This window comes from Vipera ursinii, assembly GCF_947247035.1.
Source record: "Vipera ursinii genome assembly, chromosome: 10".
NCBI classification, from domain to species: domain Eukaryota; kingdom Metazoa; phylum Chordata; class Lepidosauria; order Squamata; family Viperidae; genus Vipera; species Vipera ursinii.
In genome coordinates this window covers 15,679,642-15,697,344 of record NC_139520.1, presented here as the reverse complement: position 1 = coordinate 15,697,344, position 17,703 = coordinate 15,679,642, and the positions used below count along the sequence as shown (strand labels likewise).

Here is a 17,703-nt window from a genome sequence, read left to right as displayed (position 1 = left end):
TGCCGGAAGGGTAGTCTTATAATATGTAAAAGATCAGTTACAAAAGCCTTCATTTACCAGTTGTATAATTGGTGAAGAAACCATCAGCAAATAAGGACGGTATCAAAGCTGACACTTCGCCAATAACATGACCTTTGGCCACCGGTAGACATCCACTTTGCTTTCCAGCATCACTCCAGCAATGTATTGCAAAAGTAGCTTATTTATTATCTATCTCATTAAAGAGTAAATCATTCCAAAAAAACAAACCAACCAACAAGCACCCTAACAATAAACCAATCCAAGAGTTGTCACTCTTTACTGTTTCTTACAGATGACTTAACAGAGGCAGCAAAAATAATGTTTATTCACATTATTCTGCTCCTTAGCTTAATCGCTATTGCGGCCTTATAGCCAGATAATGCAATATATACCAAATATAGCTTGCGTATTTTCAGGAGCACCCACCTTTATGAGATATACATATTTAAAAAAAAGAGCCTTGGTGGAGCAGTGGGCTAATGCCTCCTTAAGTAACACCAGCTGCCTGCAATTAGTGCAGGTTCGAGTCCCACCAGGCTCAAGGTTGACTCAGCCTTCCATCCTTCCGAGGTAGGTAAAATGAGGACCCAGATTGTTGGGGGCGATAAGCTGACTTTGTAAAAATGTCGCTTGGGCCCCCCCCCCGAAAGCCCTAATAAACAGGCATATACATAGAATGAAGCCTATTGCTAAGCACATTGATTGGTGCTTCTTAGATTGTAAGCCGCCCTGAGTCTTCGGAGAAGGGCGGGATATAAGTGGGATATATATATATATAAAAAGTAAGCAGGAAACATCATAGAATAGCATAAAATAACAATTCAAGTAATAGCAGTGATCACCACTAGTATTCTCCTTCAGTCATGAATGAGACAAATAGAACCAATACAGGCAGAGAATTGAGGAACCTGGAAAGACACATCAGAGTTCTGGTTAGACAAAAGAAGCTACAATCGGGTAATCTCTGCCAGGGTATTTCTTCAGAATGGGATAGAATAAATGAATGTCACGTGAGAGTCTCTGTAAGAGGAGCAGGTGGCTCCAGGACTCCAAAGAGCAGGGGTCTTCAAACTTGGCCCTTTTATGACTTGTGGACTTCAACTCCCAGAATTCCTCAGCCAGGCACCCTGGCTGAGGAATTCTGGGAGTTGAAGTCCACAAGTCATAAGAGGGCCAAGTTTGAAGACCCTGGTTTAAGGGATGAGGACTAATGAAGAAACTTTAGGCCAGATCTGAAAAATGGTGGGAGATAGGTAGCGCTCTTTGATAAAGTGAAAAGCTGTGTATTTATCAGCATCATCCAGAATTGTCCTCCTGTGCTTGAAGTCACCCCCACCTCCCATATTTTTGGTTCCTCCGGAGGAATCGTTGCAAATACAAGATGAAGAGCCTTTTAGTTCCCTTCCTAACCCAATTCCTAACCCCCGTTCTCGCTCCCTTCTTTTCTTTTTCTGGCGAAAGAATACTTTGCATCTTAGACAAAGGAAATATTTAAACTGTTAAATCTGAACAAAGATACAGTCTGCATATGACTTCTCTGAAGCCCTATAAAAAAAAATCTTTAAAATTGCCTATTCACTCAAATTTACTGAGTGTAGCAAAAATGTCAAAGGCATAAAGTCAGAGAAGATTGAATAAAATAATGCAGAAAGACAGATTAGTCATGCACAGACCCACACAGCTTTTCACAGTGCACAATACCACTTTTTATTACCGCTCCAACTTTACAAAGGCTATGCTCAATGCATAGAGGATGATACATGGTCAGTCATGTAATCTGCCTTTGATTCGAAGCCTCATTTATCCGGGCCCCTTTCACAAAGACATTGATGAGAGATTTCACTGTTTCTATGGCATTGTTTTATTTATCATATATAATGGCTGCTTGGGGGGGGGAGGAGGAAAAAGAGAGAGCAAACCAGAGAGAGAGAGGAGGGGGGGAAGAGAGAGAGAGAGAGAGAGAGAGAGAGAGAGAGAGAGAGAGAGAGAGAGAGAGAGAGAGAGAGAGAGAGAGAGAGAGAGAGAGAGAGAGCAGGGATTATGTCATGAGTTTCCAAGTAAAGGGATGGCATTAAAGAGGTTTTTTTTTAAGCAAAAGTTTGCAAAGAGCTCCATTGCCTCTTAACAAGAGAGGTTTGAATGTTTTGCTGGCTGAGGAGCCTTGGTGTTGGCAGTAAATATTTATGTTTTGATTAATAGGGCAAATTTTTTAGAAGTTGGAAGAACGGTGGTTTCCACGATGTCATTTCCTCACATTCCCCCCCCCCCCCCCAGATTTACAAAAGATAGAGGTCTGTTTCCTTATTGGTCTTTAAGGACGCTCCAATCATACCTGCATAGGTAGACTACAGACTACTCAATCATATTAAAAAATAAAATATGAAAATAAATAAATAATTGTTTTTTTTTAAAAAAAATCTTCCCAATCTCCCCAATCTAACAGAAGGTTGGGGTGGGGGGAAAAACTCCACAAAGCAACTTGGGTCTCAGTACTGCTAACAAAAGCCTGAATAGGTTCACATTCGGTCTGGGGAGTTGGGCAATGACTTAAAATGTTGAGGACTATTCTATTCTAAGCTGCCTAGTCACGTAACCCAGGACAAAACATCCTCTCTCCATCCTGAAGAGGTAGTCCTCACTTAGTGACTATAGTCGGGACCAGCAAATCCATCACTAAGCATTGCAGTTGCTAAGCATGAAAATCGTGGCTGTGATGGGCTTATGACCTCCCTTCCCCGTTGGTCTTTAAACCAAATATCATGTGACTTTTGCAACTTGCAATTTTACTTCCATGTTCTCCATTAGCTCTGCTTGTCACCGGACCAGTGGGGAAGCACCTGAATGGCGATCAAATGACTGTGAGATGCTGTGACGGTCGTAAATGCGAGGATTCGTGACCAAGCTTTTTTTTTTACACTGTTGTAATTTTGGACAGTTGTTAAAGAAGGCTGTTGGTCAGTGAAGACTATCTGTAGTTCCAAGTGCACGTTCACACACACACACACACACACACACACACACACACACACACACACACACACACCACAAGGAGATACCACATACTCGGACACAACATATGCGTCTCCTGGTTTATAGCCCGATGGCTTTAACAACTAAACTAATCTGGCGATTGTTAGAATTAGCATTATCATCATGTGGTCCGAATGGGGAATAAGTGAATTTTCTAATTCAGACACAAAACCTCCCTCTCCTTTCCCTTTTCAACCTCTCTCCTTTCTTTTAATTCTGAAAGCAGTAAAAAGCGATTAAGGGGAAAAAAATACCATCTAACTTTGCTTGCAATACACTTGCCCTCTTCTTTTCTTTCTAAAATATAAAGCTGTCTGGGAATTGCCTCTTTCCCTCTCTAGCTCGGCACCATGTTTTAAATTCGAGCAATATTTTAATTATTTTTAGAGCGGCATATTTATTATTTATGCATTCACAGAAGAAAAGCGACTATTTGTCAGTCAGTTTTGTATCTTGCAAATTTAATAAACAGCAGCCCTTAAGATAGAATTTCTAAGCCTGCCAAGACTGACAAAAGCCAGCTAATGCGGAAATGTCAACATCGTAGGCGACTCTGCCATGCCTCTGAAATCGAGGGAAACCAACAAAAATGGAGTCTTCTCAACTATCTGGGGCAAGGGAGAGAGCTGTACCCCTCCCACTGCTTTGGAACTGTGCCGCTTCTAACCACAAGCAGACGGACTCAGTATGAATGGTGTGACTCTCCAAAAATTGCTCAATTACAATTCTTAGCAGCCCCCGGTCAGCTTGGCTCAAAGTGAAGGGTACTGGGAGTTGTAGTTTTAGCTGCATGATAAACTAGCTACCTGCTAAATCAAAAGAGCGCAGAGAAGAGCAACCGAGATGATCGGGCTGAAGGCTAAACCATACGTTAAAAGGGTTGCAGGAACTGGGTATGTGTAGTCTAACAAAGAGAAGGACTAAGGGTGACATGACAGTGGTCTTCCAATATGTCAGGGGATGTCACAGAGAAGAGCGGGGGCGGGGAAAAATCTATTCTCCAAAGTACCTGAGGGCAGGACAAGAAGTAATGGATGCAAGCTTTTCGAAGCGTTGATCCAATCCAGAATTAAGGGATCATATCCTGACAGTGAAAATGATTAATCTATGGAACGTCTTACCTCCAGAAGTTGTGGCTGCTTCGTTACTGGAGGTTTTTAAGGAGAGATTGGACAGCCATTTGTTCAGAATTGCACAGGGTCTCCTGTTTGAGCAGGGGGTTGGACTGGAAGACCTCCAAGACCCCTTCCACCTCTGTTATTTTGTGTTCTGTGCATGTCACTTCCATAGGTTCTCCAATCATTTGTAAAGCAGAACACTGATAAATGTAAGAATTCTTCTCCCTAATTGTTAAGTGTTAGGGTCTCTCTCCCCCCCTGCCCCCCGCAATCAAATATCCATCTTTATTCTGAAATGATACCAATTTGTCACATTATTAAGACTTCTGGTTGACCGCATTTAGCAGTTACATTTTTGTTTTGTTTTTCTTCTGTTTATTCTGACTACTGTTTTAGATTTGGAATGGCGGCGTGGCCCAATCCCGACCTACCCCTGCTCCCAAAGGTTTGTGAAAGATTTGCCTGACAGCTTCATTCAGTACTTTACAGCATCCCTCGAAGCCAAATCTTCTCCTGAGCTGAACAGGCTACGTGAAGGGAGCTTCGTTCCCTCCCGCCTTTCAACGGCGGCGAAGTAATTTCCATAACTCAGAGACTTGCCATTGTTTGTCTCCACTCGCTCTTGAAACAAAGTTTTTGGGTATTAAGTTTTCCTGGTCCTGCTGAGAAAGCCAGGAATGAAAGAACTCAAGAGTGACTGACACAGAGTCCCTAAGAATATTAAAGGGGAACTTCCATCTAATTAGCTGCCCCCTTGAAGCAGGGAGCAAAAACAAAAAAAACCCCACTGTTGCTTTCCCCATTCAATTTCTTGAGCCCCGACTTTTAAAATATGCACCCATTCAGATCTCTGACTTGTCAAAGCCAAACACAACAGGCCATTCAACTGATGTTTGTCTCCTGGGCTGAGCAAAGTCATCAGAATTCCATTGTCATTATCCCTTCTTACTTTTAAAAAAGAAAGAAAGAAAACAAAATACAAAAAAAAAAACAAAGAGATTTCATTTTGCCTTCCAGTCTTTCATCAGTTAATCATAGTCTTCTTTGTTAAGCTTTTCTCCCCATCTAGAAAACGGGTCCATATTTTTTAAGCCATGCTAGAGAAAGGGCTAAAGTAGAGGTGATTAATTTCTGATTGATATCTGCATGTGTGCCTATGTCTGTCTGCCTCTGTACATGTAAAGACATGTAAACCATCGATCACTTCTCGGGCACAGTCCCTTCCTTGGCTGAATTGTCTTTGAAATATTTCCCAGAGTTACTGAATTAAAAGACACAGCAAAAGACCATTAAGCCTCCCCTCAGCTAATGCAAAAAATCTCTTAGAGTACTACAATATCCCTAATAGGTAATCCCAATATTTAAAGCTCTCAGCTAGCTCCTATACTTTTCATTTCAAATGATAATGACATTATTAGGAAGTTGTTCCTGAAATTTAAGCTGTTAGTGTATTTTCCCCTGTTATTAGAATACTGTAAATTCAGTCAGGACAGGGTATCTGCAGGGTTTACAATGCCTCCATTTTAAACATTACAGTCTTCTCCAAATGTTACAAAGTAGAATCATCATCACTCAGAAGGCTGGCCGGCCAAACGCACGCTCTTCCCAAATTCTCAAATCTTTAGTTTCCCCACCCCCACCCCAAACTCCAGTTCATTTGGAACGAATTGTCACCAATTAATCCAATTAATTCTCATTGTGGTGGGTAGAGATTCTTTTAGGTTTTCGTTTGCTGTTTTGCACAGGGAGAATTGTGTTTGTGATTAACATCTTGGAAGTAGACTTCATTGGGCTTTCATAAATACAATTCATAAATGGCATTGAGTATGTTCTGGCTGTGATTTGTCATTCCTTGCATTCTTGGGTTGACAGGAAAGGTCTGTTCAGAAGGCTCTGAACACAACTCTAATGCTTGTTGGGGGGGTCATAAATTAGATCTTAGTTATCATAACCCCAATCATACTAGAAGGGAGCAAATGTGGGAAATGCTTTGGCATGGTGTAATCCTGAACACAATTTGTGCTGGGAGGGGAAGCAATTTTTCCCCCTGAAAAGCAAATATTTAGGGTACATCTCTCACTATGTCTTACCAATTACTATGTTAGTGGGAGCTGATGAGAGTTGAACTTCAAAATGTCTGAGGGAAGAGTCACAACATCAGCTTAAATTGGCCCAATGTATGCTGCAACTCTTTGCAGAAATGCTATTATATATATTATATTATATTATATTATATTATATTATATTATATTATATTATATTATATTATATTATATTATACTATACTATACTATACTATACTATACTATACTATATTATATTATATTATATTATATTATATTATATTATATTATATTATATTATATTATTATATTATATTATTATATTATATTATATTATTATATTATATTATATTATATTATTATATTATATTATATTATATTATATTATATTATATTATATTATATTATATTATATTATATTATATTATATTATATTATATTATATTATATTATATTATATTATATTATATTATATTATATTATATTATATTATATTATATTATTATATTCCCTGATCCAAATCCAGGTGGCATCTGCTGTCTCTTGCGCTTGGTTTATGTCTGGGTCTCCAAACTTGCAACATTAAGACTTGTGGACTTCAACTCCCAAAATTCCCCAGCCAGCTGGCTGAGGATTTCTGGGAGTTGAAGTCCACAAGTCTTAAAAGTTGCCAAGTTTGGAGGCCCCTGGTTTATGTGGTTTAAGGTCCACGCAGACAGATTGCTTTGAAAATCAAACCTTTTTTACCTGAACATCTACATAGTTTGAAACTTGAGTCCTTGAGCCTTTCCAATTTGTTGACCATCTAAGGTTAATTCTAATAATATTTGTCCACATAAAGTGAACATTGCTATTTATTCAATCCGCAAAGACTTCCCCACTCACTTTTTGATGTTGCTGAACTCCAGGTTCCATCATCCCCGCCATCTTTGGCACATGCCAGCTGTAAGGGGAGCTTTAGCTCTTTAACCTCCGGAGGGCTACATGTTACCCATCCCTAGCTTAGAGCTACATACACAACAAACCGTTCTATAAATGGTACCCCTAAATAGAAATTATTCATCAAGCCAACATATAGAGCCATATTTTTGTAAGTAGGGCTACGATGACTTAATGCATGTGCTAACAGCACGAATTTTATAGCGTTGTGCATCTGCAGCTGAGATTGCGTTGAAAACAAAAAAGAAACAGGCCGACTGAAATGGAAACTTTTGTTACTTATAATGTTAATGAAACCAGTTTATCAGGCTGCACAGAGGAAGTGGAATATTTAGTGCCATTTAATGTCTAATCATCGTCATTTCTTTGAATAAATCACATTACATTGTCTAGAACCTGAAAAGAGTTTGCTTATAACTCTCCTAATAAAGAGTAGTTTATTTATTTTTATTAAAGAGACACTCTTTCCACCATCTCTGGCACTTCTGCCTATTGGAAAGTCGTACTGCAGCTCCTAAACCCAAGCATCTTTGCAGCATTTTCACTAGAAATGATCGTGGCCATCTGCAGGAGACGTTGACCTCCAACTCAAAATGATGCTCACATGGGTTGTTGTTGCTTTTTTTACAGTTTTTAAAGAAATGGGTGTAAGGAGCCATGGAGATAATTTTGGGAAAGACCACAGGGGTAGGAAGATCAGGATTATTTTGGTGGAAGTTTTGCCCGATTATGTATTTATTTTACATAGGCTGAAGCTGAGGCCGAGTTCAGGATAAATGCGGAGTCTGTCAGAAATTAACTTCATGCCAAATGAGAAACCATTGCTCTTTGAGGGTCTGTCACAGAGGAGAAGGGGTCGACCTATCCTCCAAAGCACCTGAAGGCAGGACAAGAAATAATGGATGGAAACTAATCAAGGAGAGAAGCAACCTGGAACTAAGGAGAAACTTCCTGACAGTGAGAACAATGAATCAGTGGCACAACCTGCCTCCCAGAAGTTGTGGATGCTCCAACACTGGAAGTTTTTAAGAAGGGACTGGATAACCATTTGTCTGAAATGGTATAGGGTCTCCTGCTTGAGCAGGGGGTTGAACTAGAAGACCTCCAAGGTCCCTCCCAACTCCTTTAATGTGTTACTGAGGGATATTTTTTCTCCTCTCTGTCAAGAAATTCTAGCCTTCTGAGAGCTCCTTGCATCAAGTCAACTTGTACCACGGATAGTTCAGCTCATTTTTCAATCCTGTAATTTTTTTTTTTTACCCAGCTTCATTTGATGCTCTTTATGTTGCCCACAGCTGTCTAGCTCCCCGTAACATTTAAGCGAACCACAATGAACCTATAAGTCATCATAAATGAAAATGATGGCAGTTGTCGTCAGGGCCTTTGATTAATGGAAATATGGGCAGTTGGACACAGACTAGATGGTTATAAATGCTGCTGTCGGACAAAAATAATTATGGTATTAATAAGGAAGTAGGGAGATAACTGACCTGAGAGTGAGACAAAAAAATAAAAATAAAATCATTTTGGTGTTTGCACATTTTGCGCATCGGATATCGCGGGTGCATTTGTGTTTCCTTGTGGATTTCCCCCCCCCAAATAGCCCTGATGGGTCTTTTCTATAAAATTACTGCAAGGTAGTTTGAGCCATTTTAGCTTCCCGAGTGCTTCCAGTTAAAAAAATTTTTTTAATTGACTTAATGTTAGTCCTAACTAAATGCCAGTGACTAAGTTGGCTGTTGCACGTGCAATGTCTGGCAGCCGAAGAGATGCAGAGGGGGAAACGGAACGGGGTTGAAGGGGGGGGCAGCCCCCGCATATCTTATTATACCTGAAACACTATTCTGATATGTACTAAATATTATGACTGCCACCAGCCCCACCATAATTGATTCACCCACACAGCCATTTAGTCTGCGAGCTGTTCGTTTTACAAATTCTACAATCTTTTAGAAATTCTTTCAGTGGGAAAGATTGCGGCTTCCCTTTAGATTCATTATGGTGATTGAATCCTCTTCAATAGAGAACTGTTTAAAAGGAGCACAACTATGGGTGTCTCACTCTGAGCGAAAGCACATAGGTTAAAAGCTTGTCTGTGTGGCATAATTCATGGCTGCTATACTAAACAATCACTTTTTATGGTGACCTTCATAAGATACAAAAAGGCAACAGAACGAAGCTCACAGCATATATATATATATATATATATATATATATATATATATATATATATATATATATATATATATATATACACACACACACACACACACACACACACACACACACACACACACACATTTTAACAATCCAACCACTGCAGCTCCTGGAATTCCTCATTAAAGAACCAATTAATAATGTAGAATAGAAGGAGCTTTTATTATTTTTCCTTCCAGATGTAAAATCATAATTAATCTAAGTGCCAAATGGAAAAAAGGAAGGAAGGAAGGAAGGAAGGAAGGAAGGAAGGAAGGAAGGAAGGAAGGAAGGAAGGAAGGGAAGAAGAAACCAACTAGCCAACCTCTCTGTCTTCATATCACTATGGAAAGTTAAAAAAAATGTATTTAAATATTCTGCACACCTGAACCTTGGCCATCCGTCATTGTTATGACTTAAAACATCACTGACTAAATTAGGTTTGGTTTGCACAGAGCTGGGAGAGTCAGATGGCTTGAATGACAAAATTAGAACATGTTCAGATCAGTGGAACAAAACTGCACAGGAAAGGGAGATGGGAGAAAAGGGGAAGTCTGCCCACAATTGCACAGCAATTCCACCCTGCTGTCTTGTGATTTTGTGTTTTCTTCCTGTCCTCCACAAATATAGGTGACAATAGGAAACCAAAGACTGTTCCTGTCATGGGGTGTGAGGGCCATCGAGAAGGAAGTGTCTCCTCCTCACCATTGTTGCATTTATGGATTAAAATATTTAGCTTTCCCAAAAAACATAATCTCTGGCTCTCTTTTGTTAACCGAGTGTCATCACAACACAGAACAACACAAGAGAGGTGTTCCTAGTGCAGAACATCTGGACTTTTATGAGATGGCTACAAGAGCTCTCAATCCTCTATGCTCATGCTCAAACAGCTGTTTAGTGTAGAAAGCAACAACTGCATGAGTCTTAATAGTTATTTATTTGTATCCCACCTTTATTATTTTTTTTACAATTGTTATTCAAGGGGTCGAACTTACTTAATTCTCTTTCCTCCTCCTATTTTTCCCACAACCGTAACTTTGTGAGGTTGTCCCAAAGGTGCTTTTTCAAAAAGGCAAAATGGTGGGGAATGGAAGGATTTAGGATAATTTATTTATTAGGATAAATCCTTCCATTCCACACCATTCAGCGGGAACTGAAGAAACGATCAGAAGCAAAAGGTTTCCAAGGGGGAAAAAAAACACCAAGAAAATCCAGTTGCCTTTTGGAAAAGCGCCTTTGAATCAATTTGGTCTTCCACATGCCAATCAGAGAACAAGAAAGAGGAAGGAACCCATGTTCAATGGAAAATAAATTGGATTGAATGGAGTGCTTATGAGAGCCATGATAGGCTTGTCTATCAACTCCATCCCACATCATTTAGCAACCACAGTCATTGAACCGCTCATAACCAGGAATCTAGCATCCTTTAGCTGAATGCTCCCAAATTCCATGATATTTATGGTTTAGTTGAAATCAGAGTTTCCTGGTCTTCTCAGCAACAACAACAAAAAAATGAAACTCAAAATAAAGGCTGAAATGTGATATCTTTGCATTTTTGACCCTCAGGAACCCTTATTAACCTCTTTCTCATTTTCTTGCAGTGCCTTTATTCTGGTTGTGTTTACACAGAACACGTGACTTGACATGCATTTATCTTAGTTAGCCGCATTTGACTTGATTCAGTGCACTGGACCAACCCCAAAATGGGTTAACTCGGAACCAGGTAAAATGTACTATGATAACACAATCTCTTTGCTGACACGTCTCCTTATGTTGTACTCAGAATAATTGCTTCCTGTTATATTATCAGCTCAAATCCAGATTGCTTGGGATGAACACTAACAATGCCTATATATTCATACAGAAAATACAATGCACCAGGTATTCTTATTCATAATTCTACTGCATTTAAATATGTTGCACATTATTATGTGCTTTTAACATAAATCAGTGGCTGGCTTACTCTTTGGGTATGGGATACCGGTCCCCAGAATTTTTCCTTTTCTTTTTTATAGTTCTGCAACCTACCTCGGAAGATCCCTGCCCACATAAAATGGTTATTGTTGTAATAATTTTTGGTGACATTTATAGCTTAAAGACTTTGTACCATTTTTTTATTGACAAGCCAGCTATGAATCAACATGCATGATCACAATAAAAATGCACAAAATATATGCATTCGAGTGGATGTTTTGTCAATAGGGCATCACATTGATCCATGTTCTTTGTGGCTATTTGTGAAGCTCTATACATGCATTCTGCTGAAAATTTAAACCGCTGACCTGCTTCAGAATCATATTATATATTGCACGTAGAAGTTTTGATTCTAGCTGTTCAGATGAAAATTGGGTGGATGTTCAGAAATTTCAGCTTTGATGTTTATTAGAGTACAAGACAGCTTGAAAATTTGCAGGCAATTTGATTTCATAGGAAGGGATAGCCAAAGTAATTTAGCCTTTGTATAAAGAAGTTCCAGTGGCCAAGACTAAAAGAATTGTACAAGCAGTGCTATACATTCAGTGAATCTGACTATTTTTTACAACGTATTTTGGAGACCACCAATAACTGAATAGCTTGATCCAAAGTGGGTTCTTTGTCTGGTTTAGCCTTACTTGCTAAAGCCAAAATCGGCAGTGAAGACTCAGGCCATTTGAAAAACAATCTGTGGGAAGAGATGGAGGTTTTTGCCTAAGTGAAGGTTAACTCCTCTTTAAAACTCTCATTGTCTACACTTCACTTCTGAATGACTCTATGTTGCTTATCTTGACTCCAAAAGATTGTTAGTGGGAAACTATCAGCTACTATGCTCTTCAAGAGTCCATGGCATGATGGACCTCTGGTAAGGATTTATGGTGAACTAGAGGTTCCTGACAAGCAAGGTTGACTTTGTGGTAGATAGTGAATTCTAGCTGGCAAACTCTCTCCAAAAAAGGAGAGATTGTGAGATCGCCCACTTGTATTCCAGACAAGGGCAAGTAGCCTGTAGGAACTTGTGAGTCGAGATACTGGGAACTAAAGTATTTCAATCAAGTTCACAGCCATAATGTAGTCTATATGGGTACAAGGTTTTCTGAGCTTTTCTTAATCAAATTCAATCAAATTGCTTCTAAATTGCTATTCAACTGTTCAAGTATTAAAAAATCTTTTGAGCAACAAGTTTTATAATGCCAGGTGTGTTTCCTTCAATTCTTAACAAAAGAAGTTTTAAACGCAACTTTAAGGATATATATTAAAAAAAATTCTTTGGAATAAACAGAAAAAGGATGGTAAGAATGTTTATTTTGGAAAGTTATAAATGGACTAAGGATTCAAATGGATTTGTACAGTTGTTGGATACGAGATGGGTGGCAAATAAACTTCATCAATATATAATAATAAATATGTAATAAGATTTTGAAATTCATTATCAGACACCTCATGGAAAAATATTATTGTTTTGAATTTTAAAAAGAAAAAAGTGGGATTAGGCACTAGAAAGAAAAAGAATTAGACATTAGAAAGAACCAGAAGAAGGAATAAGAATTAAAATTAAAGGAGAAGAACATTGAAGTTTGACTTAATACAGAACTGAGAAGAATACTTTAACAATTGGATATGTTGAAAGATATTTGTGAACAATGGACCCAGAAGAAAATTATAAGAGTGTCTGACATCCATCTATTCAATAGATTGCATTTAAAAGATGTTCTAGAAGAGGAACAACTTTTATTGGACAATACTAAAACTGATTTGAAATGGCTTTAAGAATGATTTAGAAAAAGGTGTCATATTGACTGTAGAGCTGAAACTGGCTGATCTGTTAATAATTAAAACAAATATACAAATAGTGAGCCTTGGTGGAGCAGTGGGCTAATGCCTACTTAAGTAACACCAGCTGCCTGCAATCAGTGCAGGTTCGAGTCCCACCAGGCTCAAGGTTGACTCAGCCTTCCATCCTTCCCAGGTAGGTAAAATGAGGACCCAGATTGTTGGGGGCAATTAAGCTGACTTTGTAATAATGCCGCTTGGGGTGTGTGTGAAAGCCCTAATAAGCAGGCATATACATAGAATGAAGGCTACTGCTAAGCTTGTAAGCCGCCCTGAGTCTTCGGAGAAGGGCGGGATATAAATGGAATTAAAATAAAAATAAAAATAAAAAAATAAGAGTGACCTGCATAATTTTTCTATGTCAGAGTTACAAAATGATCTGTTAAAGTTTTGAAGGTCTTTATGAGAACAGAGATAAAAAATAAAAAGAAATAAGGTTCTAGGGAATTAAATTAAAGAAGAAATTAAAGATCAAGATGGTTAAAAATAAAGGGATAAAATATAAAGTTGGTTTATTTTATCAAGGTTAAAATAGATATGCTGTTATGTCTCATAACCCTTATTGGACTTTTGCTGATCAGGACTGAATCAAAGAGGCTTTAAAAATGTGTTTATAGATAAGAGATGGAATATGGGGAAAAAAGAGATCATTTGTTGCATTTTAAGAAAAGGTGATACATTACTAAAATTGGCTTATACTTGTTTTGATGAAGGTGGAAGTCATTTCCTTTTAGTTTAGCTTAGTTTACTAGTTTTTAATCTTTTCAATTATAATGTTTGATAAAATTGTTATTGGAAAAAGAGCTCACTGTATGATGAAGTTTGAGGTTTCTATAGTATTTCTCATGCTGTCCAAGAGTAATCAATTAAAAAATATTTTTTTTCGGAGACCTATTCTGCACCAAAAAACAGATGGGGGTTTAATTTCAGGCTCAGTCTAATAAATGACATAACACAGCCTATTCTCAAGCAGAATATGTCTTTCACATGATGAAGAAAATCTTTGCTTCAAATCTGTGGTATACATAATCCAGGATATTTACTGTATATTCTAGATTTTCTATGTAGGAGACGTCGACTGATCTGCAAATAGAGAGAAGTGGTTGCCAGCTTAATTTACAAGCCAAACTCCTAAGAAATTTGGGCATGATTTAGAACAAAGCTTTGTGGCAGCAACTCAGAAATGTGATAAATTTTGCTTTTTGGATTCATTAGCTGTCTCCTTTATAAAACAAAATATTCCAAGTTGCAATTATTTGTGCATTAAAACAGTAAGCCTAAGACATCTGAAAATTAGAATTCCATGTCAGACTGTGAATATCCCACAAGCATGCTGCCTTTCATTAAAATCTGTTTGACATTTTTGCTATGTGCAGAGAGGCAAAGGATGCCAGAAAGCTTGATATTTGTGATTACATCCTTCTGCTAATACAAGACATTCAAAAATTGTATTAAAACATTAGCTACAAAAGGCTGAGCAGCGAAAAACAACAAATAAATAGATTTAGCATTTGTTTTTATTTTTAAGAGGAAAAGTAGGCCACCATATGATCTATTGCCCTAAATAATTTCCTAAGGAAGGGCAATCTTTCTCATTTTCTCCCTTTCTTTCTCCCGAGAAGTCTGTTGATAAGAAATGTGCTAATTCCCTCCGTGCTTGCTCGCCCTCTTCCCTTCCACCCCCTTTGAAAAAAGGAGAGAGAGAGAGGAAAAAGTGCAAATTTTTAATCGTTCTTGGGGAATCGTGTAATGATCGCGAGTCACGTGACTTCCCCCCTGGAAAAAAGATATTATTTTGTCACAATAACGCAAGTAAATTATCTCACCGGCAACTTGCTTAAAGGTCAGAGAGATCATCTGATGCAGAAGATGGAAATTTCTCCTGCCAAAACAATATTGACAGCTTATCAAGCAGGATGGAGAAAATACAATGATATAATAGAATGTAAGGTAAGATAACACTTGCTACTGGAGGCAGAAAATATGACATGGCATTTCAATTTTAAGGTTATGGGCAGGATGATATCGTATGGAAACGAGGAGACAAAACTGTGTTCCTTGCATGTGAATTTTATCGTGGCAAATGCAACTACAGTATTTTAATGTACAGTGTGGTTATTAGATGCATCTTAGGGAAAGAAAAAGCTTCAGCTTCAGAGTCATTTGCAAATAGATGACAGAACACGAAGCAAGAATAATATCCTTCCTCATTAAACCTAAAACAAAGGCCAGGAACCAATCATACATCTCTTTTCCATTAGTTAAGAGAGAGTTTGGATTTTTGTAAAGGATTCTCTACCTCTCTCCCAGCTTGCCTCCACCTGGATATCCCACAATAAGTGGACTTAATGCTGGACTTTCGGCAGTAATCATGCTGGCTGCGGAATTCTGGGGCCTGAAGTCCACATCCCTGGAGTGTGTCCAGATTTTGGCAAGCTCTCCTAGATATTGCCTAGGCTGGGCTGCGAGATTCTGTTAGACCGATCGATGGAAATGAGAATAATTCTGTTCGAAAAGCTTGCTACCTGCTGTCCTGTGATTGAGAATTGGTCAATTCTTGACCAGATATGAAGATAGAAAGATATGAAGAAAAAGTCTGAGTTCACCCATCGTGTTATGCTGACCATGCTTAGCTGTGCTTTATTAAATAAACCACAATGATCTGGGTTCATGCAATACACGGAGCTGAAGCACACTAGCTTATGGCGTATGTCACTGCAGTTCTTCAGGACTTCAGTGGCCAAAGAATCATGGCAAAGAGTGGAGGAAAGCAAATTATATCATGGACTCCTTTAACTACAACTTATTAGTGAAAGACTTGAAGATCCCTGAGTCAATACGCCCTGCACATCTAATTCTGCTCTAGAATATATGGAATGTGCCTTCCTTCCTTCCTTCCTTCCTTCCTTCCTTCCTTCCTTCCTTCCTTCCTTCCTTCCTCCAAGTGTAGGTAGAAAAAGATCATGCTGAAATTTTATTGGGAAAGAATGAGAGCAAGCCAGCTTGGTATTTGGCCAGAAGTGCATTTAGTAGAGAAGAGAAGACATTAATGAGAGCCAGTCTGCATTGATGGTATGAAAATCAGAAACACAAGAGGGCTGTAGCTGAAACAGGCCCTACATAAAGAGAATGTAGAACATACTTTTTGAGCTTTCCGATGTCTATTGGAATCTTTTCTTCTAACCCACCAACAGATGTAATTAAGACTCTTGTACATGTGGCTTACCAACAGTTTCCAAATAAGTTTGTTTTTTTAAAAAAGATGCTTATCTATCTCATTGTTGCCACCAGGTTCCTGTTCTCTATTGTTCTTGTTCTCTCTTCCATCTTTCTTGTCCTCATCCCACTTTTAAGAGAACAAGTAAAGGACAGCATCTAGTGGTTGCCTATTTAACACATAATATTGAATATTATGTGTGACCCACAGTATGCCGTTCTTGCAATAAATTAAGCCAATATCAAATAATTGTTTGCTTCAGAGTGATATTTTAAGCCAGATCCTCTTCGTTCCTTTCTTTAGCATCTCCCTGGTGTGAGGTACTGGGTTAAACAATGGGGAAAAAAATGTTTGGTAAAAGCAAGAATGCAAACAAGAATATGTGTGACTGTTTATGTGTTGAGGGAGGGAGGAATGCTTATTATTATATTATTTTGCATGACATCCAGTTGATTGAATTCATTATATAGTAGAGCCAGCTAATGCACAAGCTCAGTTTCCGTTTTTCATATTTTGAAATATATAGGGGCGGTGTCACCCTGAAGTGGAGAAGGATCATTCCACATCCTTTTGTGTTTCCCATTTAAGAGTCAGGTACTACCAACAATTCAAATCAGATTCCCTCCACCCACCCTTTTTTTGCTGAGAGACGCATAACTTAATAAAATGGAGAGCATCTCAAAAACGGCACCCTCGGATTTTTTCGTGAAAGGAACGCTTAGAAGATGACAAACATCACTTGAGATTGAATGACGATAAGATAGGTCAGCTCCTATTTTTTCCTCTGTAAAGAAGCATGATTATCTTTCTCGTTACATTATACTTTGGAAAAAAAAATGAGGACATTCAATAAAAGATATGTAACACTAACCTCCCCCCCCACCCCACAAGATGACCTCTTTGATGTTAATGGACAAGGCTCTGCTTTTCAAATCTTGCCTGGCACCGGAAAGAGCTACGTATTGTATCGTCAGTCTTTTGACTTCACACACACACACGCACACACACAAAGCATCGTTTTGCCAAGTTATAATATGGTGAAACATATTTATGTGCAAAATAAAACACAAACAAACAGAACAGTGAGGGTTTAACACTTGCCGGATTTGAATGTTCCAAAATGGTAATGGTCCAAGATACATATGTTGAAATTATCCAAGATGCGGAGAAGATATTTCTCTGGCAGACAACCTCACATTTTCAAAAGCAAGCCAGCCAGAGCCTAAAAATATTTCAACTGACTTAAGACCAATTAAGGAGCAACCTTTTTCAATGTCATATCAGAATTACGTAGAAATTATCAGCATTTCTG

General features: G+C 38.4%; 1 long non-coding RNA gene across 1 annotated transcript; it reads left to right on the top strand.

The window, feature by feature from the left end:
- The first annotated feature begins 11,060 nt into the window (after positions 1–11,060).
- Positions 11,061–17,025, top strand: LOC310644990. Its single transcript, XR_014493393.1, has 4 exons — positions 11,061–11,090; positions 11,178–11,248; positions 15,018–15,124; positions 16,918–17,025. It is a non-coding gene; the product is annotated as an uncharacterized lncRNA (long non-coding RNA).
- Positions 17,026–17,703: the final 678 nt, after the last annotated feature.